At 35.5% G+C, this 7,506-nt stretch overlaps 1 pseudogene; it reads right to left on the bottom strand.

The window, feature by feature from the left end:
• LOC125421552 (3-ketoacyl-CoA synthase 19-like) lies at positions 1 to 3,156 on the bottom strand (annotated as a pseudogene).
• Positions 3,157 to 7,506: the final 4,350 nt, after the last annotated feature.

Genomic DNA, 7,506 nt, shown 5'->3' with positions numbered 1-7,506 from the left:
CTATTTTGCTGACAACATAAAAGAGAAAAACAGATCAAAAGCTTTCAGAATCTGCCTGTACTTGTCCTGAACTTTGCCTTTCTCTTTGTAAGGCTTAACGAGAACTTTAGCATCACAAATGAAATGAGGGTTTCCTTTAGCCAGGATAAGCTTCACGATTTCTGGGTAGACAAAAGTTACAAATCCAAACATTCTCTTTTGCTGGTATAGGATTCTCATATCTTGAACTGGTCCATAAATGCTTCAATTGAAAAAAAAATAAAAATAATCAGCATATTGAATAATAATCCATTGAAGCAAAAAAGAAAAAAGAACCCACAAATCCATTTTAAGATAATAGAGCCTGAAATAATTTAAAACATCTTCCTCTCTTAAAGTGCTGTCAGCTGGGGAAGTCAAACAAATTTGCCTAGAAGCTGGATTCACCATTCCACAGTACCATTCATTGAAAAATCATTCCTTTCAAGGTGAGATCTTCCGAACTTGTGCAAATCATTAGTACCCATCATCAAAGCTGTCACAGCTCTACACATAAAACCAAAAAAAAAAAAAAAAAATCAATAAAGTCAAGCAAAACTTTAAACTTTGAATGCTAAATAAAAAGAGTTTCTTTTTACCTTTGAGTTTCATATTGTTGCTGTTGAAGAAGGAAATTCATGCACTTGGATGAATTGGGAAAAAAATTAGGACAGTAAAATCCCTATCTGAGGAGACTGGTTTCTGATCTCTAATCACACATACGAGAGGCACATGATGAGGACAGTAAAATGACATGATCTACCCTTGCTTGATGATCACGTGCACAACACGTGGTCATTCCGTTAAGCATTTTTGACAGAAGAATCAACGGTGCAAGGGAAAAGGAAGTTTAGAGTGCATAATGGCAGGAAAAAAAATTTAGGGTGCAATGTATCAATCCCAATAAAGTTCGGGGTATAAAGCTGCCAATATCCATAGAAAAAAAACTTGTTTTTTCGACGTAATTGACATGAAAATATCGTTGGAAAAACGGAGTTAAGAGATAAAATTGCTGGAATGATTACACCTAGAGTGGAAGATTTAACTTAAATTGATGTTTGAATTTTGAATTGTAAATACATTTTTTAATGATTTGACCACATGATTAAGTATTTGAATACTTTCTATGCATTAATTTGAATAAATTGACTTGAATTCTTGTCCAAAATAAAAATTAAATGGTTAATATTTCCATTTTCTGCAAACTAAAAGGGAAACAAATTATACTATAAAGTATGTAAACATCAAGATCATGAATTTCTACTAATTTTAAATTTAGCAGAGAAAAAGCCAAACTCAAGTAAACACTTAAAAAATTTATTTGTTATATAGTTCAATTAACTATAAATTTAAAAAGATAAAAAAAAATAGTTTAAAATGGATTTCAATTTGGTATTTATATGTATTTTTTTTCTTTTAGTTAGCAAATTTGTTATTATTTGAGATATCTAATAAATTATAACCACTCATACATAAAACTTACAAAATTTGAAGCAAACAATTTACTACATAATTAAGTCAAAAAAATAAAAACCAAAAAATAAACATTATCGAAGGCACCAGAATTAGTGATTTTATGACCTTCTTGCATATGTTTTGAGCGAAGAACTATTTGCTTTATTGATCATAAATCTAAGAGAACTAATGAAAACAAAATTAAGGCATTGCAACTTAATGATCACTTTTATACCCATGTTTATTAGTCGGGCTAACATATAAAATGATTAAAGTATAAGACAAAACATAAAACAAAGAGAGCTTTAGCTAGTACCATATTGAATTTAATGCCACACCATCAACCAATAACGGATAAGCGGGATTCAACTTTGTATATCAAATTGATGTTCGATCAACTGAACGAAATTTAGATATTCATTGTTGATCCAACCATACATCTCCTTGATAGGATTCGCACTTGAACTCCGAGGGTAACTATTTATGCAATCTCTCTACATATTAACATCATCCAAATCCCTAGTTACCTCCCAAACACAGTTGCATTTGAATCCTGCTCCTAACCCTATCATCAAAATCTTGTCATCTTTCTTTATCCTTGTTTTGGCCTCCATATAACCTAAAGCATACCAAAATCCACCAGGTGATGTATTGCCAAACATGTGAACTACCATTCTAGATGGTTCAAGATCATATTTACTTAGCTTTGCTCTTACCGATACCATCAATAACCCCACGACTACCTGGGTGGACACAGAAATGATCGATACCAGATTTGATGTTCAAATCAACCCTAGCTATTTCAGTCTTCGAAGAACTAATAATTCTAATTTTTTTCCATGCAAGTAATGTCATGTATCAAAGTTGCTCGCTTAGTGGAAGGAATTTAGGTAAAAGCACTTTAAGGTTCAAAGTCAAAGCCTTAGCTGATACTTTTGTGAGACTTTTGGAGAGATGAAACCCTTTATATCCCTTTTCATCTTCTACTTCTATGCAACAATTATATGCTTCATCATTTGAACCTGTATGGATTCAAACCAGACAGTTCAATTTCAAAATGGAACGGTGCTTTAAAGCCTTATAGTTCGTGAAAAGCATTGATCAGCCTCCACTTCAGAAGAGAAAGTTGGATATCATTATGGATCTTTCTTTCCCAGTACCAATTGGTTCCCACAACCTCAATAGAGATGATGCTAGCACTGCAGCCCATTCCTGCGAGTTCGAAGGAGTACTCGACATCCTCCCTCATTTTATACCTGTAAAAAGAATAATATAAATGTAATGATGACACCAATTTCTGACGAGGAATTTACATTCAGGCAAAAAGCTTCTCAAGGGTTCCAAAGATCATTTCGTCCATCTCCGGAAAGGCATAGTGAGGGTTGGATATTGTTCTCGACTGGCCATGGCAGTTTTCAAACCATAGGATTCTTCTCCAAGCCCTGAATTGGCCATGGTTTTCAACATGACTCTATTGTCTTCGAGTCCCAGATTCTTGTTTCTTAAGATGATTTTGGCACTATAATGGACATCAAGCTTCTGGAAGTTGGTGGGTTTGAAGCATTCATAGGCTAGCATGTAGCTGGTTCTGTCTGATGATCTGCATTGAAGAACAATCTTCCAGAGGATGGAGATGGTATAGAATACAGAGAATAAACAGACTGCCAATATTGGGAACTCCATGTGGTTGTTGAAGTATAACCCCTATGCTGACATGGAGACAGGGTTTGACATGGATAAGTGAAATGCATAGGTGTATTTCCATTATGGCTCATACGTTAGGTGTCATTGTGAATTGTAAAAGAGTGTGTGCACGCATGAAAGTGTGAAGAGAATCTTTTTTAATAATAGAAATGTAATGTTCCTTTTTGATGATGCAAACATTTTGGATAAATACGGTTATATTGAATGAAAAAGAGCTCACACACAATTTTCTCCTCTAGCTTCTTTTTCCTCTCTCTCTCTCTCTCTCTCTCTCTCTCGAATGCTTATTTTTCTGCATAATACAGAAATATTACAGAGCTCCAAAACCATTAACATGGTATCAGAGCCTCTCGATCAAATATGAGACTGGGATAAACACTGTGAGGTGAAAAAAAAAAATCAAAATACTGGTTTCTTGTGTTGTAAGATCAACAAAAACAATGGCTGGATCTAAAGTGAGAGCTCCAATATTCTCATATGAGAATTATAAGTTCTGGAGGATTAAGATGGTGACCATCTTCAAATCTTATGGGCTTTGGAGATTCGTGGATAAAGGAATTCCAATTCTTGATAGAAAGCTGAAGGGGAAAATTGAAGAAGCTGAGGGAAGCTCGATAGTGGAAGATGATGAACAAATGATGGAGTTCTACATGAAGGATGCAAAGGCTTTGGGCATTATCCAAGGTGCTATTTCAGATCAGATCTTTCCAAGGATAGTTAATGCAGAAACCTCGAAAGAAGCTTATGAGCTACTGTACAAGGAATTTCATGGTGGTGAACAAGAAAGATCTGTGAAACTGCAAAGTCTAACGAGGGAATTTGAATATACTAAAATGAAAGAGGATGAAACATTATCTAGTTATCTTACTAGATTGAATGATTTGATAAATCAGATGAAAACCTTCGAAGAGAGCTTATCTAATGAGAGGTTGGTTCAAAAAGTTTTAATTACTTTGACTAAAGCTTATGGGCCTATATGCTTGATAATAGAAAGTACTAAGGATCTGGAATCAGTAGAATTTCAAGAAGTGGTTGTAATTCTTAAAAGCCAAGAACAGAGACTTGACTTGCAAGTCACTGATTTCACAGAGAAAGCTTTCTCTACCTTATCTGTGAACAATCATGTTGCAAACTGTAAAACACAAAACAAAGGAGTAATACACTCCAACGTAGCTAAATTCCAGAAGACTTGGACTCCAAGAGAAAAGAAGTGGGAACCGAAGCAGAGATTTCAACAAAGAATTCATGGAAACCAAGCTCATTCTGGGAATACTATTCACAGTGGAAACAGATGGCAAGTTGGAGGTAACCAAGAAAATTCAAAACCATAGTGTAGAACATGTGGCAAATACCATTTTGGAGAGTGTAGATTCAAAGGGAAACCAAAGTGCTATACTTGTGACAGATTTGGACATTGGGCAATAGAGTGTCCAAATGGGAAGAATGTGCACAAAGCAAATTGTACAAATTAAATGGAGCTGACACGCAACATGTTTTATGTAGCTAGTGAGCTTAAAAAGTCCAGTAAGGGCAGTGAATGGTATATAGATAGTGGATGTAGCAATCATATGACAGGGAATATGGATCTTTTTATTGATGTTAAAAGAATCTGTATAGAAGAGTTCAAATGCCCAATGGTATACTAGAAAGCATAGCTGGGAAAGGTACATTGGTGATTGATACAGACAGAGGCAAGAAGCATATTAAAGAGGTGATGTCTTTACCTGGTTTGAAAGAAAATTTGCTTCGTGTTGGTCAAATGGATGAGCATGGCTATTATCTAATGTTTGGTGGAGGGATGTGTTGTATATATAATGGACCTGCATTAGAAAATTTAGTTGTGAAGGTTAAAGCAAAGACAAACCGATGTTATCCCTTAACTATGACATCAAGTGAATAGTTTGCTCCAAGGGCTCAAACAGATTGCAGTGTGGAAACTTGGCATAAAAGAATGGGACACCTACGCTTGAATGCACTGCTGGAGTTAAAGAAGAAAGATATAGTTTTGGGACTACCAAAACTTGAGGAAACTATGAAAATATGTGAAGGATATCAATTTGGAAAGTGGCATCGAGAAGTCTTTCAAAAGAATAAGGCCTGGAGAGCAAGTCAGCCACAACAATTGGTTTATACTAACTTGTCTGGTCTAATGCAGATAGAAACCCTTGCTGGAAATAGGTACTTTATGCTTTTGTAGATGATTATACACACATGGTTTGGGTATACTTTCTGAGAAATAAATCTGAAGCTTTTACCTGCTTTAAGAAAATTCAAATCCATGGTTGAACTTCAAAGCGGATTTAAGATCAAATGTGTGAGAAGTGATAGAGGAGGAGAGTTCATATTTGCTGAATTTGTTAAATTCTATGAGTTTGAGGGGTATTCAAAGACAAATGACAGTAGCCTACACTCCACAACAGAATGGAGTGGTGGAAAGGAAGAATAGAGTAGTTGTTGAAATGGCTAAGGCTATGTTGCATGATAAACAAATGCCTTATTACCTATGGGGAGAAGCTGTTCATATGGCCGTGTACTTGCTTAATAGATGTCCTACTAAAGCACTTGATGGAGTAACTCCTTTTGAAGCCTATAGTGGAAGAAAACCAGGAATCGCACACTTGAAAATTTTTGGTTCTCTATGTTATGTCCATGTACCAACTAAGACAAGGCAAAAATGGGATCCTAAAAGTATAAAAGGAGTCTTTGTAGGATATGGAATTTGTGAGAAGGGTTATAGGGTGTTTGATCCTACAACTAAGAAGTTGATTTTGTCTAGAGATGTTGTATTTGATGAAGAAAATTCATGGAATTGGAAGGAAAGTGGACATAATGGGAGTCAAAATATAATCTCTATAGCAATTGATAACTGCAAGGTTTTGAGAAGGAATCCAGTGCTTGAAGATATTCATTATACTCCAGAAAAGACAGGACAAGGAATCTTTGGTTCAAAAGAAGCTACAAGCAGCAAGGGAGGTAGATCAAATAAGCATGGAAGTTTAGGTATGAGTTCTGTTAATTCAGAAATTGATGGATTGCATGATGGCTTTGATCATACACCAGTAAAATGGAGAAGTCGTACTGATATTTTAGCCAAATGCAATAATTGTATCCTTAAGCCTGAAAATTATAAAGAGGCAGCTCAAAGTTAGTCTTGGATCAAGGCAATGACAGGTGAGTTGGAGATGATTGAGAAAAACAACACATGGGAGTTGGTGAACAGACCAAAAGATAAGCCTATGATTGGTGTTAAATGGGTATACAAGACAAAATTAAATTTATATGGTTCAATTCAAAAGAATAAAGCTAGATTAGCCGTTAAGGGGTATGCAAAAAAACCAGGTGTGGATTTCAATAAGACCTTTTCCCCGGTTGCAAGACTTGATACCATTAGAACTTTAATTTCCTTGGCAGCTCACAAAAGTTGGAAATTGTATCAGCTTGATGTTAAATCAGCATTTTTAAATGGTGTGCTACAAGAAGAGGTGTATGTAGAACAACTAGATGGATTTATGATTGAAGGGCATGAGGATAAGGTATACAAATTGCACAAGGCTCTATATGGTTTGAAACAGGCTTTTCGAGCCTGGTATAGTGAGATTGATGCCTATTTCTGTGAGAGTGGGTTTCAAAAGAGTCAAAGTGAAGCCACCCTTATACAAGGACCATGGGAGAAAATGCCATATTGATTGTTGCTATATATGTTGATGACATAGTGCATACAGGGAATGATAGTGAAATGCTTCACTGGTTTAAAGAAGACATGATGAAAAGGTATGAAATGACAGATTTAGGATTGTTGCATCATTTTCTTGGTATGGGAGTAGTACAAACAGCTTCGAATATTTTTGTGCATCAAAAGAAGTATGCTTCCAAATTATTAAACAAATTTGCTTTAAAAAATTGCAATCCAGTTCTCACATCATTTATTGCAAATGAGAAGCTTAGCAAAGAAGATGGAAGTGGAGCTGCAAATGAAGAGATTTATCAAAAAATTGTGGGAAGCCTACTGTATCTTACAGCTACAAGACCAGATGTCATGTATGTAGCAAGTCTCCGAGCAAGGTTGATGCATTATCCTACAAATAAACATCTTGGTACAGCAAAGAGAGTACTAAGATAATCAAAGGTACCTTAGACTATGGCTTGGAATATGTCAAGGGAAAACAAATTGTTTTAGTAGGATATTATGACAGTGATTGGAGTGGATCTGTGGATGATATGAGGAGTACATTTGGATATGCCTTCATTTTTGGAAGTGGAGTGTTTTCATGGGCTTCGGTCAAACAAAGCTGTGTTGCACTCTCCACTGCCGAGGCAGAATATATTAGT

This window comes from Ziziphus jujuba, chromosome 8, assembly GCF_031755915.1.
Source record: "Ziziphus jujuba cultivar Dongzao chromosome 8, ASM3175591v1".
Classification (NCBI taxonomy): Eukaryota; Viridiplantae; Streptophyta; class Magnoliopsida; order Rosales; family Rhamnaceae; genus Ziziphus; species Ziziphus jujuba.
The sequence above is the reverse complement of the archived record's forward strand: the minus strand, read 5'-3'. Positions and strand labels throughout refer to the sequence as shown.